This window comes from Bidens hawaiensis, unplaced genomic scaffold, assembly GCF_021521415.1.
Source record: "Bidens hawaiensis isolate Kalapana, Puna unplaced genomic scaffold, B.hawaiensis_p1.1 tig00032168_1, whole genome shotgun sequence".
Taxonomy (NCBI): domain Eukaryota; kingdom Viridiplantae; phylum Streptophyta; class Magnoliopsida; order Asterales; family Asteraceae; genus Bidens; species Bidens hawaiensis.
Genome location: NW_027495473.1, coordinates 86,123 through 104,802, shown reverse-complemented (window position 1 = coordinate 104,802; position 18,680 = coordinate 86,123). Strand labels below are relative to the sequence as shown.

The 18,680-nt window shown below is 33.9% G+C and overlaps 1 pseudogene; it reads right to left on the bottom strand.

Annotated features, from left to right (window-relative positions):
• Nucleotides 1–201: 201 nt before the first annotated feature.
• On the bottom strand, nucleotides 202–17,270 carry LOC143583210 (DNA-directed RNA polymerase subunit beta' pseudogene; annotated as a pseudogene).
• Between the last annotated feature and the right edge of the window lie 1,410 nt (nucleotides 17,271–18,680).

Sequence of the window (18,680 nt, the reverse complement as noted above, 5' to 3'; positions counted from 1 at the left end):
TAGTGATTGGAAAACTTCCTTTTCTAGATCTTGATTCACGTAGAAATTCAGCAATTCTAGTCCTAGTTAACCCGGTGAGATTCGAATTCCCCCTGGCAGCATAGAATTACAACAGCCCTACCAAAACCCCTGTATGGCTTCTATTTCTCGATAAAGAGAAATATGACCAAGAGTGGTTCGAATATATATATAAAGATTTCTTTTTTTATACTTCTTACTATTAGATAGTGTCCATAAATCTCATAATAGGTCCCCAAAGATTCATAGTGAATTTCGATAGGAACTTCTCTTGCAGCAATAAAACGTTGATCTAGTCGCCATCGCAACCACAAAGGACTACCTAAATTGATTCGTTTTTGCCGATAAGCTCCAATTGCATCATAGGCATTACAAAAAAAGGTTTCTTTTTTTTTGTATACTTATAGTTATTATCTTCATTTTGATAGTTTCTACTATTACATGGATTATACCTATTTACACAAGTACCCCGACGATTTCCACTCGTTAAGACATAGAGTCCACTAAGCATATCTTGAGTTGGTGCAGAAATGGGATCTTCAATAGTTGGAGACAAAAGATTCATATGAGAAAACATAAGTAAATGTGCCTCTGCTTGAGCCTCTAAAGATAAAGGCACATGAACAGCCATTTGATTCCCGTCAAAGTCCGCATTGAAGCCCTTACAAACTAATGGATGTAAACAAATAGCACGCCCTTCCACTAAAATGGGGAGGAATGCATGTATGCCTAATCTATGCAGAGTAGGCGCTCTATTCAGTAATATAGGATGGTCATCCAGAATTTCCTGAAGTATTTCCCATACAATAGGTTTTTTTTTCCGAAATTGACTCTTAGCAACTCCTATGTTCGAAGCAAGATGTTTTCTAATTAGGTCACGAATTACAAATGCTTGGAAAATTTCTATTGCAATTTCGCGAGGCAATCCACATCGATGTAATGAAAGTGAAGGGCCTACGACAATCACTGACCGCCATGAATAATCGACCCGTTTACCAAGCGGAGTCTCGCGAACTCATCCTTCTTTGCCTTCAATTACATCTGAAAGCGACTTGTAAATTCTATAATGATCATCCCTCATTGGCTGTCCGCAGATTCCATTATCAGGAAGTGCATCCACGGCTTCTTGTAGCAATTTTTCCTGAGATATTATTAATTCTTCAGGCGTAGCTATACTTGTTGTTAATAGATCTGTAAGAGTATTATTCCGATAGATAATTCTTCAATAGATTTCATTAATATCCGAGGTCACTAGTTTATCCTCATCTATATGATAGATTGGTCTCAACTCAGGAGGAAGAACTGGTAATAGACACAAAACCATCCATTTTGGTTCTACATTTGTTCGAATAAAATGCTTAGCCAATTCCATGCGTCTAAGCAAAAAATCTTTTCTTCTTCCAACTTTTCTATCTTCCCATTCATTCCCTGTGGGTTCCTCTTCCTCAAATCCATTCTACCAATGAATAATCTATAATCATTCGTAAATATAGATTTGCTAATTGTTGTCTGATAGAACCCCCCGGTAGACATCTCTCGATTTCGAAATGTATCGAAGCTACGGGTAGTAAAAAAAATCGGGATTCTGTATTTCCAGGGTTGAATTTCATATTCCAATGCGCTTAGAGCATTCCTAACGCCATTCCCATATTTAAAATTACATTAAAAATAATATATTCTTCACTCCTATTCAATTAAATAATATTTTTTATACCTTTATCATTTCGTTTTCTCTTTCCTCTACTCACAACAATTCAACAAATATTAAAAAATAAATAGGGGCAAACAAAGTTAAATTTATAAAAAAAAACACTGTATTTTCTCTCTCCCCCTTATAATTTACACTCGTAATCTCATCCTATAATTTACAAATTCCCCTCACATTAGGGGATTAGCTGAGAATGCTCTTAACGTGTCTTATCAGCTATCATATCATATTTTATTTTTTGTTGGAAAACCCCTATACTAATGTACATGTCTCAAGCTAGCAATAAGATATATAAAATTACTTTTTATAGTAGGGCATAACTAATTTAAAACCCAAAATAATTATTGTAAAATTCATCTATTTATAAAATCTATAATATATATAAATGAAAACCCTAAAATCCTACGTGTCACGATGTGGTCGCTCCCCCCTTTTATGAAAGCCACCAGATTGCTTGATTTTTAAATGGAGACCTCTCATTGATTTAACCCAAATTCATGGGTATGGTTCTTACCAAAACCAGATAGCTCTTAAACGGGTTATAACATCTCATTACATTAAAAATTAATCTCATCAAATATTTAATATGAAAATCCTATAAAATAGGATATACTAAAAATTAATATCCTATTTTATTTAAAAAATATTATTTATAATTAAGAAACAATTTTATAATAAAAAAAATAAACGGGTAATTGGTATCACCAAATGGCTTTTAAACCGGATTATAACATATCATTTATTTGTGAAACTATTTTATCATCAAACCTTAAGTATATTAATTATTAACTTTCTTACAATAAATTAAATTAAAATCCATATATATATGTTGGGACTTATATTTTAGACCGACTCATCGAATTATTATTATTGTGGGTGAAAAATAATTAATATTTTTGGTCTCAACCAAGGGTGGATGGCTTGAAGACCAAGACATGCTAGACTAGTATAAATAGATGTATTTGTTAATTTTTCTAGTATGAGTGTATTGTGTATTGTGTGAGATCTAGGGTTTATCTCTTTGAGAGAGCCGTCGCCGCCTCAGGATGAGCTCTCCTGGAGGTGGCTGATCTTTATTGTATGTATGTGTGTGTATGCATGAGTGCTTTGTAATGACAATCTTTTGGTTAATGAAATCATACTACCACCTTTTTATCTTTGTGAATCGATTGCATAAGTTTGTTCATCCAGTCTATTGCTCATTGTAATTGATTCAGGCTCTATCCCAAACACCACTCATCCGTCCAAACCCCCTTTCAAGAGCGAATACGATTTGATCCAAGCTCAGATCCGAGCTCCACCGCTAATAACGACCATTATTCACGCTTCCGCACCGGGGCTCGGATCTCACAATATATATATATATATATATATATATATATATATTAGAAACAAATAATGTAAAACAACCCTTGTAATACGGGGGATAAAATCTAGTCTAATATATTTGTAGATATTTCCTACGCATAGTTTATAATTTACATATGTTTAAGTAAACATTTAAATGTGGAAAAAGACTTATAAATAAATCTGGTTAACGGTTTCTTTTTTATGTATAACATAGGTAAAAGTTAAAATGCAAATTGAGACAAAAATGAGAAGTATGAAAATGATTTGTGAAAAAAAAAATCAAGAAAAATAATAATAAGCAAATGACAGAATTATAGAAATTATCCTTTATGTTTATACCAAATTTCACTCACTGTCATTTATTTTCAAAATTGATCTATTTTATCCTTCACGTTTACAAATATAACAGCGTTTCTTCTTTGGCACTAACCTAGCTACTTTTTCTCGTTAAGTCAGGTCATGTGTCTTACACATGAAGGAAAATTGATCAATCCATATATTTAATTAAACATATCTTAATAAATAAACAAAAACAAATTATATATACATATACACTGATACGCACTTTTCTAAAAATGGAAATCTTATTGAAACCCAACAAATGAATCAAGATAACTAAAATTCCCAGAAGTTGAATTATATACCTAAATACAAACATCAATCTTATTAAGTTATTTAAGTACAAACTTCCCAAAAAAGGAAGCTTTATTTATCAGGAATCAAACGCGTTGGCCAACACTTATAATTAACCAATACACAATACCAATAGCGAATTTTACATTGTTCTTCGATAACTTATTGTTGATTAATACACACACACACTAGGCATACTTGGTGATTTCTAGCATAGTGCAAGCTCATTGATCATCTTTCATATACATATCGCATACGAACTGAGGTGAGTTTCGTGCTGTCCTTTTTACTTAAACTTTTTGGGTTAAATACATGCTGTGATTTACTTATGGTGTGATGTTTATCAAGAACCGTTTCTGTCATGTTTTTGTCCCACTTTAAATTACAAAATCATTAACTCAGGGAGTGAGCCTAAGGCTCATATGCGTAGTATTATTTGGGAGATCTCCACTCACAATGACCATATGTCGGGTAAACCACAGTGAGGTCTGCGGACCGTTACGACATATGACCTAAACGTTTGGATTATTGCTTGGTAGAGTAATAATCGATGACGGTTAACGTTTGGTTGTAAATTGAGGGGAGACTTATGATTGAGTGTAGGATTAATTTGTGGACTTGATTGATATGCACCATACCTTATACTTACATACACACAAACTTGCGCACTTTTATAAATGAACTCTTTTATTGTATGTGAGCTAAACTCATAAACTCACCAACTTTTTAGTTGACGCTTTTTAACATGTATTCAGGTACCTTGTGAATAGCGATTTGGACTAGCATTGTAATGATCATGACTAAGGATAAAGGCATAAGTCAAGATGAATATTAGTAGCTAAGAAGATTAGAACTAACACGGGATTGCAGTAGTGTCAGAGAAGAGATAGTTGTGTAATTACATCTTGTTTTAAATACATAGTACAAACATTGTAGCTTATCTTTATTAATTATATTCCGTTGCTAGCATTGGTACCAATTTGTCCATAAAACTACTTGCCCCCCATGGCAGGGTGTGGACATCAAAGATTGTCCACAAGCCTCTTCTATTCCGAAAATGTCCATGAAAAATAACGGCGTGCCCTCCCTTATGTTCCGACGACTGACGGTTTTTAACTAATTAACAATAAGCAACACCTGGCAGTGTTAATTGCGGATACGCTATAAAGTTTTAGCAAAAGTGAGGAGGAGACTGTGTTGAGCTTCATATGTCCCTGTCAAAACCGACGGTCAAAGACCGTGTCTCCGTCGGAACCGACGATATCTTCCTTTCCATAAATAAAGTGTAATAAAATGTGAAAGTCGCCGGATGTCACACCCTTCCTAGGCAGAAACGCGGGGCGAGACGTAACATGGTTCATTGAGCATATGATTATTGCAAACACAAACATGCATTGGATACAAATTTTAAGTTTAAGGTTTACAACCAAAATATTTGTTTTCAAAAATACAATTGTTTAAACATTTCTCAAATATGACTCAACATTTTGAGTCATGCTAGGAAATCTTCCAAAAGAGATCCAATACTTGCATGCTTGTTTTTCCTAAGTTGATTACCCTTGAAGCAACACTTAATTTCCTGAAAAACATACTTAAAAGTGTCAACATAAAGTTGGTGAGTTCACAGGTTTTGTTTAATGTACAGGCAAAAACTATTGTTCATGTAAAATATAATAATTGTTGCGATAAGTAAAACAAGTTAGGGAGATTCCTGAAGTAAAAGATTAGACTTCAGGTTATGTAGTATATGAGTCTATAACCAAGCCTGACATGATCCAACGCCCCATCGTGTGGCGGTCCACACGATTTCCACTTGAACAATATACGATCATTTGACTAGGTAAGTCGTTGGTTAGCACGACTAACCATGACCGGGGTTTGTTAAACCCAATAGTACTATTAATATTTCCACAGCTAATATTTTAGTTAATGGTTATCAATTTAAAATACGGGGACTTAACGAGCGCTATTGCATCAATGCCTTATTTAAACACATGATCATGTTATGCCGCTTGTTTCCTTGTTGTCATCGTTGTGTTTTGGTAGTATGTTTCCCCCTAGTTTGTAAAACAATAAAAGTAGTAAAAAGAGGCCGTGAAATTCACCTCGTGAGAGTCGGATATTGTGTTCTAGCAAGTTGTGAATTGTGATAGCAACCGACCTAGAGACGCCCTAAGACATGTACGAATAATTTAATTTTTGACATTGTAATTGAATATGTCGGTTTATGCTATGTATTCACCCATCACTTAGACTTACATGTGATTCGACTCGTTGGTGATATGTTAACTTAGATATAACTTGTTCTGTAAGTATATATGTTCGGTTATATATTTATCTTCATAATTTATTTAAGTAATAATAAATAACTAATATATATATATATAGGGGAAGGATCAAGAGAAAACTCCATGTTAGGGAGAAAACTAAAAAACTTCTAACTACAAGATTATAGTTGTAATTTTGCTTTTCAATAGATCTGGATACACATCTGAAACCCCAACTTCCCCTGTTCTGATGAAACCCTAACCATTAGCAATGGTTTCAACAAACAGATCATAAAACGCATCATACTCGATGATTATGAACCCTAATTACTGAAGATCGATTCCTACTTGTGCGTCGTTACATATCGATTTCTATTGAAACCCAATTCAACATGATTTCAATCGTTTAAGATAGCAATTGAAGGTATTTCTGATTTGTTTGTTATCTTCCCTGCTAATTCCTTTTTTCTTTGTTTATTTGCAATCGTATAACTGTTAAATTGATTAGGTGTTGCTTCACCTGAGAGTTCTACATAAATCCAGAATCAGGGAACCTAATTTGATTGATCGGTATGCCCGACTGAGTTCATATGTTGATCTTGATTCAATATCCAGCAATTCTAGTGGTATTCTATTGTAATCTGGTAGGTTTGATCAACATGAAAACATCTTACTATATGCTGCATATATGTAATATACAAAGTACTGCATATTTGTAATACTATAGTATTGCATATGTGTAACACTGTTAGTATTACATATATGTAATAATAATAATAAAAATACCCTGATATGCAATAATAAATTGTCATATATGAGTCATACAGGGTATTACATATATCTAATGCTGAGTTTTGAGTATTGCATAAGTGCAAAATGTTTAATATTGAGTATTGCGTGTATGTACTACCGTTATTATTTTCTAATAATTGTTTTTTCTCTGTTTTCTTTCATAGGCTTATGCTACTTGACTAGAGTGGAGCATGTAATGGGCTGCTAGATGAACTTGTAAGAGTGTGCTGATGAATAGACTTATAGAAACAGATGAATTTGGATACATCAGGGACTTGCAGATTAGTCGAAAGCCTGGTCGTTAACTTTTTTATATTACTCTGAGAAATACACGGGTCAGGTAATATTTGAGATTGTAGTTAAATAAGTAGTTAGATGTAAAGCTTATCAGTTCTTTTTGGTCATTTTATCATTTTTTCCCTCTCGTGTTTATAGATCTAGGGTTTCTGCTGTCAATCTCTGTTCAAGTTTGAAGTTCATCTTGTTGACCGGTTCTTTCTTTCGTTATAGTGTAGTGGTTGTGTGTTGCAAACCGTCATGTTGAAGATCTGTTGTGAGGTTTTGAAATGTTCGTATATGTTTAACCGTTTGCACAAGTTAGTGTTGATTAGTCACGACTTGGTTCCTATTTACCAGTACTATTGCTATTGATTACCATATTTTGACAATATATTCTATGTGTTGACAGTGATAGCATTGCGTGCTCGAAGTAAACGTCGATCATGCATTGGGACTCTTAAAGTTTGGACAAAGGAAAACTTAAGAATAAGGGAAGATTTGGAAGTACAAAGTGGAGGATAATTTTTTCCGAGACAAGCGTACATAGAAATCTTACATTGGAGAAAACATATTAACTTGACGAAACGAGCAAGAATTAGATATGGTTGAGTTCTCGCAAGGACTATTTGTGTGTGTTTAGGTATTTGTAATAGACTGATACATTTAGTTATGAATGCTATGGTCATTATGTTTGTATTGTATATATGTATTATATATTTGTATCACATACGTCTATTGGTTGTTTTACTTTCTTTTTAAACACTGTATATGCGCACTCCACAATATATAACATTCCTTCAACATTATACGCTTGTATTACAAATATGTAATGTATGGTTATATTGCATATATGTACTGTACATTTGTACTAAATGCATTTTTGACATTGTATATTAGCACCCCATAATGTAAAATTATATGTTTGTATAACAACATATATGCATCACATGCATTTATGCACATATGATACGAGTTTTAACCGTAATAGTCGGATGCAAAATTCATACGTCAATTAACAACATCATGTAAGTATATTATAACATTCATATTCAAATTTCACATGCTCTAACAACCGATACACAAATTCTATCATACACAAAAACAATATAAACTACTAAAAATACACCATTTTAACTAGTCCCATTGTTGGATTTTTCCATGGCGGTGTTTTCTTGCATGTTATATCACCCATTGCTTGCATAAGTTGACATGTGAAAGCAAAAAACTCGCGACATCAAATATTCATAGAAGATTTAACTGTTCGATCTTTCTAATATCTTCATCGATGAATCCACACTCGCAAACTTCACTCTTACACTAGAAACATTCCATGTGCCTAACATCATACACACCACATTATGAGAAAATGACATTTGACTATTAAAACAAAAGTAACGAATATATATAATACATCAGCCAATAATATTATATATGTAATACAATACCTTAGAACAGCCCATATGACTCATAACAATCACCCTGCATTTTGTGAAGATTTTATTTTCCTATTAAACGGAAGTAATGCATACATGTATACATCAGACAATAGCATTACATATATGTAACATCACATAGTCCATAGTAGCTAATAAGTGCATACATGTAATACAATACCTTGAAACATTCCATACGTCTTTTAGTAGCTGAAAGTAATGCATACATGTAATACACTTTCAACGCTACATATACGCAACATAATCTAAATATGCAGTAAAATAAATACTTTGCTGTATTAATCTAATGCATCATTATTGCATATACGTAACAGATCAACACTGCATATACACGTACAGTTCTAGTACCCAATTCCGCTTTCTCACAAGCAATTCATCGAGCACTTTCAATGCTACATATACGCAACATAATCTAAATATGCAGTAAAATAGATACTTTACTGTATTAATCTGATGCATCATTATTGCATATACGTAACACATCAACACTGCATATACACGTACCACGGCATCACCACATATATGTAATGCATCAGAACTGCATAAACACATAGTCCATAAGTAATACACATATGTAATACTTGGAAAATTATGTAACATACAAGAATTGATCAATTTGTGCATCGTTCATAACTTTCATTTATAATCAATGTTTGAGGACGCCATATTGTTACTCGATTAGACAAAATCAGCAAAAAACAGAGCATATCGAACAAGGTAGCCTCTGTTTGTGCTTGATACGCCTAATCGACATCCATAATATGTGAAATTAACAACTATAATCGTTTACATGTTACTGTTCTTTGGATTCATGCTTATTTTGCAGCCGATTTGTTCGATCTAGACGACCAATTGACATGAATCGAAAGCCTAGATTACTTTTGATAATGGGTCTATGTGAGTGAGAGAGAGGAGGGAAAAAGAACGATTGTGTTTTGGTCAATTCCAAAACTACCCTCCCTCATTAAAAACAAAAACCCAGCACTTTTATTTTTCCCATTCCTTTTTTTAGCCTATTATCTATTAAAATCAACTATATTAGTAGGAGTTTTCTAGTTTTCTCTTTAATAGGAGTTTTCTCTTGATTCCACACCTATATATATATGTATATATATATATATATTGTAGATGTAATAGTTTAAAATTATATCCAACAATTTATAATTTTATATATTTAATTTAGAGTTTCGTTATAATACATATTCAATTATAGAAAAGTATACTACCAAACTTATTAATATAGGAATTGCATATCTAGTAGAGTAAATAATACTTTAATGAAACATTTTAAAATAAAACTTTTATATGCTAACTTTTATAAAATAATCTTTTTATGTATGAAAACTCTTTTTAAAACTATAAATAACTCTTTCATAGGTTTAAACATAAATTTATTATAAATAATAATTATATTATGTTAATCAAATCCATAATATTGTTAGATCTATTCATATATAGCAAGTTTCATGTAGCTTTTACTATGCATATGATTTATAAACATTGTAAATAATAAAATGCTAGGTCCATACTTTTGTGTCATGTTTTAGGTTACGTGTTGTTGTATCCACATTTTTATTAGTATATTTTGTTACTTTTACACTTGGGTGAACATAATTTGACATAAACATGAATATTAAAGTGCGTAATTAATGAAATAAGAAAGTTTATAGGCTTACTATGCTTTAAGGATGAATTAAAGAAAGAAGTTAAGAAAATATAAAAATTCTGAGCTTGGATCCACTTGCTAGAGTTGGTAGACACTTCTTGGAAATACTTTGACCACCTTGATCTTGAACTGTGGTAATTATTTGATGTGCTTTGGTTTCAAAGAGATTAATGAACAAGTGTTTATGATGGCTTGGAGGTGGAAATAAGAATCGGAAGAGGGAGTGTTAGAGTAAGTTGCATAAGTGTTAATTTGCAAGGAAACTGTATTTTCTTCCAGGTGTTTAAGATTTGTTATATAGACCTTTGGTGCATGTATGTAACAATATGCCAAAAATATGAGTGAGGGTGTAAGGTGGGGTGGTCTACGGTTTGGGTGGGAAGTAGAAAAGGAAGGGATAATGTTAAAAGATGTTTTCTTTGATTGACTGTTGATACCCTCCTTTTTGGTGTTAGGTTTTCTTAAAGCATGCCTTTTGTATTATACAGTGTGCATGCATGTCATAAAAGGTCAAATGACTTAGGTTTGATGTGTGTATGTTTAAATAACAATCCAAAAGGTAACAAGGGTTGGAAGTGCTTTTGTAAGTGTTGACTTATGTGCCTTCCCTTTTGGTGTAATATGTATAATAGGTAGTGTTTAGTCAAATGGCATACTGGTGTTTGATTTTTAATTTGGCTCTTTCACAAACTAGTGCATTTATGGAGATGGGTGTTGTGCATGCATGCACATATCGGATCTGAAAGGAAATGTCTAACGCTTGGAAATTTCGTTAACCGGCTCGATCGTTTATTAAAGTTTGTTTAAAAGGCGGGGTTTCATATTTCTAATTTAGGAGTCGTTTTAATACATTTTAAAAGTCCATTTATCCGCCTATTATGCTCGTTCATTGATCAATTCTTCGTTTAGGATTAAAATCCGGTGACTGTTTAGTTTTCCGACGACGGTGGCTGCAATTTTCCGGTGACAGGAACCGGTGGATTTGATGGGTCTTATCAAGACAGACGCGTGGATATATTATTTGCTCAAAACGGAGTTCGTTTGATAGGGTTTTGAGTTATTCGACTGCTAACGCGTAAACTGAATGAATCTGGAGTTGGTTTTCTGTGCTGACAGTTGTGGGAACAGGTACAGCCTGTGACACCCGACAATTTATGGTTAACACCGTTAATCTCCGTTATATCAAAACACTCATTCATGCATTTCACTTAATTGGGGTAAATTAAGTGTGTCGGTTATTGCACAAACATTCACGTTGTGGTAATTAGAGAATTACCGAATCACACGAGTCTGACCCGAACGTTGGTGAAAATATGAAATAATACCTCAATCATATATTTATAATATAATATATGTGCAATTTCATTCTAAATGACTAGGTATTTAGTTTATGGCTCGTTTCATGAAATTGCGATCGACTGTGCGTGCTTTGTACGTTTTCGGCTTTTATAAAATAGTTTTATCAAATATAGCGACGAAGCTTTATTTTTACTAACTTGGGTTTTTTTAGTCACAATGGTTTGTTATAACCCGATTCGTTGTTAAAAAGTTCGTTTAAAGCCAAACTTGTTTCAACAAGGACTATTATTGTAATTATGAATTAAAAACAATATTAAAATAAAAAAAATCCCAAACCTAATTCCCTCCAAAACCATCGATGCAGCTGCTCTCCCTCACTCACAATTTCAAACCACCAACACACCCTAGTTATCTTCAATTCAACCTTGGGTCTTGCAATTGGTGGTGCCTTTGATTGATTCTTATGATTCCTAACGCTAATTAGTAAGTTTTATGTATCAATTTTATGTTTTGATGAGTTCTTGATAAACCCTAAATGTCCAAACTTCTATATTTTAATGATTATGATGTTAATTGATGAATTAGAACCCTAAAGATGTCATAAACATGTTAGGTTTTGAGTTTGGATTAAAACAGTTTTTGACAGATTTGTACTCGTTTATTGTTTGGTCTGTAAATCGATGAAAATTGATTGTTTTTATCAATTCTTGATTCCATAATATTCTACTTTGATTCTAGTTTCCAGAAAGGTATAATTTGTAATTTTTGGACGAGATTTGAATGGTTTTTATGATTTTATAAAAACGTGTGTCAAGGCAAATGTGGGATGCCGGATTCTGGTCTGTCTTCCTGACATCATAACTCTTTTTTTGACTAGTCCAAATTGGTTGATTCCAATTCTGAAAGTTCATATTTTTAGTTAAGATTACAACCCAATTGGAATCGTTTAATTTGGTTTGTTAATGATTTTTAAACAAATAATACACTTTTGCTGCGCACTGAAATAGCTGCACTTACATTTCTATGTTGGAGAAATTTTTATGATTTTTATGTGAATTGGAAAAATATAATAAAAATATTTTAAAACACCTAAGACATTTATGCAACTCTGGTAAAAATTTCATAATTTATTTCTATAGTTTTCCTACATAATAAAATGCATCTTCGCATGCTAAAATCTGCATGTTATACTCGTTATTGATCGATAAGTTCGTTTTAGGCTTAAGCGGTGGCTTTCCAATTGTGTTCTTGTCGGGGCTGTTTGAAGTGAGGTTTTGCTCCGTCATCTTCCTTGGTATGTCTAGTGTAACATACTTTAATATCGTGAGCTATGGTTTTCGTTTGATTGGTCAATTAGTGATTGATTGAAAACTAGTGTTCGGTTGTCTAGATTGTTAAATTGTTGCGTTTAGCGCGAGGTTTGAAGGAATTAACAACCAATTCAGTTTGTGTAGCTTCGGTTTGATATATGGGCTGTGGAAAAATTACTTTTTTAAGTATTGGGGCTGAAATGGTTGTCGGTTACTCAAACGGGTCGGTACAACGCGAATTCGCGTTTATTGGGAAGTTGGTGCGTTGTGCATGCGAACTACCGACCCATTCAACTCGTGTAGTGTCGTGTGGACTTGTTGCCTGTAATTATACTTAATTTGGTCCACACGGGGCTGAGTTGATTGCTAAGTGCATAAACCACTCGTTAACGCGCACATTCTGTTCAACTAGCAACTTCCAGGGGTAATTTGGAAATCCTTTGTCCCCGGAATTATCTAAGGGTGGTTTCGGTTAATACAAGGCCCCAGGGGGCTGATGTAATTGAAGTTGGTAAGGTCGAGGCTTTAGGTCAACCAAGTCATGTTAGAACGCCTCGAGGATAAACGAGTCGGTACGGTTTAGTTAGTAATCTTTATGTGCTATCCGACAAGTTGTAAATTGTGGGTTTGATTAGAGATTCTCTAGCTCATTGTTGATTGTGTGCCTCGTGTCAGGTGAGTTTATGATGCCCCTTTTTAACTCTTTGTACGTGTTGGGCTAGCATACACACCTCCGTACGATTTTGTCCGTTTAAACGTTTTGGACGATATTGTGCAGTTTCAATGGTATTTGTATATTTCTAGAATTATGTTTAGATTATATCCTATGTCGTAGGATATTTTTAAACCCGTTTATAATCTTATAATCCCGAAACTTATTTATATTACCTATAGTCTAGGCTTGAGGTTATTATTGGGCCTTGTAATAGTTCCCAGACTACTCATTATCTATAGTTTGCATGTGGTAATGTTGTTTGGTTGATCGATTGGCTAAGGTTTACATTATTGATAGTCCATGCTTAAGGGCATTATTAGACTCGTTTATTGTTTTATATATTCCTGAAGAACTATATATTATTGATAGCCTATGCTAGAGGATATCATTAAATTCGTTTATAATTATATATTTCTGAAATTATATATTAATTATAATCTAGGCCTTAGGATATTTTAGACTTGTCTTAAATTCCTTAAGGTTATATATATTACTCATGGTCTGGGCTCGAGGATGTCAATACTCCCGGTATTAATTGAATACATGTAGACCTGCTTATATTAGTTCGTATTTCGAATGGACTTATAAAGATATATATGTATATTCATATGTTACCCTATGGCTTATGATTGTTAACATTAAATTTATTCTTAGTGACTAAGAATTAGTTGTGTGTGCCTTCTGTGTGCGGGTATACGATGCAATGATGGTTTTGACCCGACCAAACTATACTACTAAGGTTCTAAAATCATGTGACGGCCCTAGAAAGCTCGTGAGGGGGGAGGCTCGTGTGGCATAATCATCACTGTATTAGGGTATTTGTGTGCATGGTGATTTTGGCAGGGCCAAACTATACTACTCAGGTTCTAAAATCCTGTGGCGGGCCCTGGAAAGCCCGTGAGGGGGGAGGCTCGTGTGGCATAATCACCATCATATTGAATTTTGCGTGCATGATGATTTTGGCCGGGCCAAACTATACTACTCAGGTTTTAAAATCCTGTGGTGGGCACTAGAAAGCCAGTAAAGGGGGCGGCTCATGTGGCATAATCATCATAACGGGTCCCTAAAATCCCGTATCACGTGCTTAGGTCGTACGCATGTTCGACCGTGATTATATTATTTGGATGTTATGCATATATATATATATATATATATATATATATATATTGCTACTTATCATTTATCCAGTTGTCTATTTGTTCATATCCCGTATTAAACTTAAAATTTTGGAATGATTTATAGATATGTCGTTTATTAAAATTTGAACTCACTCAGCTCAAGCTGACTTTGTGTGTATGTTAGTTTGATTTTCAGGTTGAGATTAAGGACTATCGCTTGGACATGCTAGGGGCTACTCGAAGAGTTTAAGGCATTTCTAGATGAGAACTCCTAATTAAAAATAGACGTTTCGTTTATAATTGGTTTTGGGAATTTTTTTAATACTTAACATTTTTCCGCTGCTTATGGTTTGGTATTTTTCCTGGTTTTGGGAATCTTGACATTTATTATTCCTCTGTTATTTACTCTGAACTGGTTTTAAATAAAACGAATTTTTCTTGGTTTTAAATGTTTGTGAAATTTTGGATATGATTACCAACTGTAAGATTCCCGGAATTCGGGGTCTTACAAAATGTTGGTTGGTTAATTAACTTAAATGTAGATCTTTAATCATATATTTAGGTTACATAGTTAATTGGTGGTACTCTAGTGTAATTAGGACTTAATTAAGTGTTTTCTATGTCGTGCTTTAAAATTATTACGAGGCTATTTAATATAAGTTTAAATGTACACTTATATTTAGTAGTTATATTATGTGTTTGTTTTCACAAGTTTGCTTACTAAGTGTATAATGTTATCCTGCATCAGACACGGTTCAATGTCGCTAGTTTTATTCACATATATGTATGTATGTGTATATATATATATATGTATATAAATATTTTGTGTTTTTTAGCAAAATATCAAAGTATTATATTACTATTCAAAATATAGTATCACCTATCGTCGTGTCGGGTACTCGTACTTGGGACGCAGTAATTCCTACAATTACCCAATGTACTAAACATGCATGGCTTATTATTAACTTCTAGATGAACAGTCATGCAAGTGTACTAATATGGTATGTAATAATGATTAATTTTTGTTAATAAATTGTACGGATATTGACCTGAATTTTGTCGGTTGTCACATTCTCCCTGTGTTAAATAAATTTCGTCCCGAAATTCAGGTTGTGCCATTTGTGACTGGTTCTGCCGGAAATAAATGTGGGTATTTGCGTTTCATTTTGTCTTCTCGTTCCCACGTGAATTCAAGACCACGTATCGAATTCCAACACACTTTAACTACTTTATTCGACTTCTACGGAGCTTTTGAATCTTCCAATTGAAAACTACTACAGGTTCTTTGATAAAGTGGAGCCTGTCGTCGATTTTGATCTCGTCAGGTGGTATGATAAGTGTCTCATCGGCTAAACACTTCTTCAAATTTGATACGTGGAAAGTGTCGTGAATACTACTAAGTTCTTGCGGTAACCTGAGTTTGTAAGCAACAGAACCGATTCTTTCCAAAACTTCGAATGGCCCGATATACCTAGGGTTAAGCTTTCCTCACTTTCCAAACCTAGAAACACCTTTCCAAGGTGAAACTTTGAGAATGACCTTATCACCGACATTGAATTCTAACGGCTTACGTCTATTTTCGGCATAGCTTTTCTGGCGATCTCTCGCCGCTTTTATACAATCTCTAATTTGAAATATCTTATCTATTGTCTCTGAATGATCTCGGGACCAGTGATCTCGGGACCAGTGATCTGCTTGTCGCCAACTTTTGTCCAACAGACTGGTGAACGACACTTTCTTCCATAAAGAGCTTCAAATGGTGCAACTTTAATGCTGGTGTGGAACTGTTGTTATAAGAAAACTCAACCAACGGTAGGTAGGAATCCCAATTACCACCAAAATCCATCACACAAGCACACAACACGTCTTCCAATGTTTGGATGGTTCTTTCACTCCTGCCATCGGTTTACAGATGATAAGCCATACTCATATCTAATCTAGTACCCAAAGCCTTCTGTAATGACTTCCAGAAATTTGGTGTGAAGTGACTATCCCTATCAGAGATTATAGAGATAGGAATTCCATGTCTCGAAACGACTTCCTTTAGGTAAATTCTAGTCAACGTTTCCATGTGGTATTTCTCTTTAATGGGGATAAAATGGGCAGACTTAGTCAAATGATCGACAATTACCCGATGGTGTCAAAACTGTTTTTGTTTTTAGGTAATTTCGTGATGAAGTCCATTGAGATTTGTTCACATTTCCACTCTGGTATCTCAGGTTGTTGTAAGAGTCCTAATGGTTTTTGATACTCAGCCTTGACCTTGGCAAAAGTCAAGAATTTACCAACATAAGTAGCAATGTCTCCATTCATAGTAAGCCACCAATATAAATCTTTGAGATCCTTATACATTTTTTCGGCTCCTGGGTGAATTGAGTATTTAGACTTGTGAGCTTCAGCCAAGACTAGATCACGTAAACCTCCAGTATACGGTACCCAAACTCTATCCAAGAAATAGAGGGTATCGTCGACTTTTGGTTCCAAATGCTTAACCATTCCCTGAAGGGCTTCACCCTTTACATGTTCGGCCTTGAGAGCTTCATGTTGTGCATTTCGGATTTGAGTTGTGAGGTTCGTATGAATATTCATTCCCAATGCTCGAACTCTAAGTGTCTTCACTCTTTCCTTGAGGCTCAAGGCATCAGCTAGGGGTGTGCACATTTTGGTCCGGTGTGACATTCGTCAATTTTCGATTCGTATTCGTATTTGTAAATCCGGCCCGTTGGGTCATTTGGATATTTTCTCATTATTATTTAACATTAATAAAGTATTCCCGACATTTAATGTTCGACTTTTGTTCATTTCTTACTACGTTCAATTACTTATGAAATCTCGAAGTTTATCGATAACCTGGTTGAACACACAAATATTCAAAACCGAAAACTCATGAATTGTGATTCCTTGCCGTAAAACACCCCGTAATCGTCACCAGATTTCACGGGATTCACCATTAATGCGATTACCGCGTACACGCTTCTCCTACTAGTATAAAAAGGAACCTAAGCTTCATTACAACTCGCTCACTCCTCTTAACCCCCCTTTAATACACTGATTGTTCAATAATTTGGAGACCTTCTTACTTTTCCAGCGAGACACCTGTTCTCCGTCAAACAAAAACATTTTAAGATAATTGATTTATGCAAAATAACGAGTTTGATACAAGGAACAAAACCCCTAAACTTATTTGATCGAACATGGAGCAGATTCTTCAATTGGAAACCTAGGGTTTCCAATTGAAGAAAATGATCTGAGTAAGTGTTTATAATTATTGATAATCAACCATTAACTGAATAGACTTCATAGCTCACTGGTTAAGGCCTTCACGTTACAAACTCCAAACCCGGGTTCGAAACCCGAGTCAAGCGGTTTTCATTGTATTTTTTTAAATGTTATTATAACTTAATATTCAAAATCTGTTAATATATATATATATATAATTAATAGAAATCATCCCTAAATTGATGTCTCCCCGTAGAGCAGCTGGTTAACACTTGGAACACGTAACCCGGAGACCCGGGTTGGGTCAAACATATATTTTTGGTATTATTTTCAATTATTTATTTAACCAATTTAATCAATTTATAAAAAAAAACCTTTTTAAATTAAATAAAAATTATGTAAATTAATTATAAAGTATATCTCACCATTTCACACTTAAAAACCGAGTATTTCGTTTTTGTAAACCGTAACTAAAAATCGTTTACTAATCGTAACGTGAACTTTATTGTATTAAAAACCTTTTCGTTAAAATAATAATTATATTTATGACTTATAAACACTAGTTCGAGTATTTCGAACGTACAAACTTTACATCCCCACCGATAAAATATTTATATCATATTAATAATCTTTTTTTTCGGTTAAAACATAAATAATAATATTGTAATCAAAAAATATAAAATATTCAATAAAATACAATCCCGTAAGGTTATCGATTGAGTCTTGTTTTTACCTATCATCGTTGGTACGGATTGCACGTTTCGGGTTCCGTGACGTGTTCGGTTGTTGCATTCTTCAACGCTTACAAGCGTCTTTTATTACTTTATTCATAAGGTGAATTTCCACAACCCC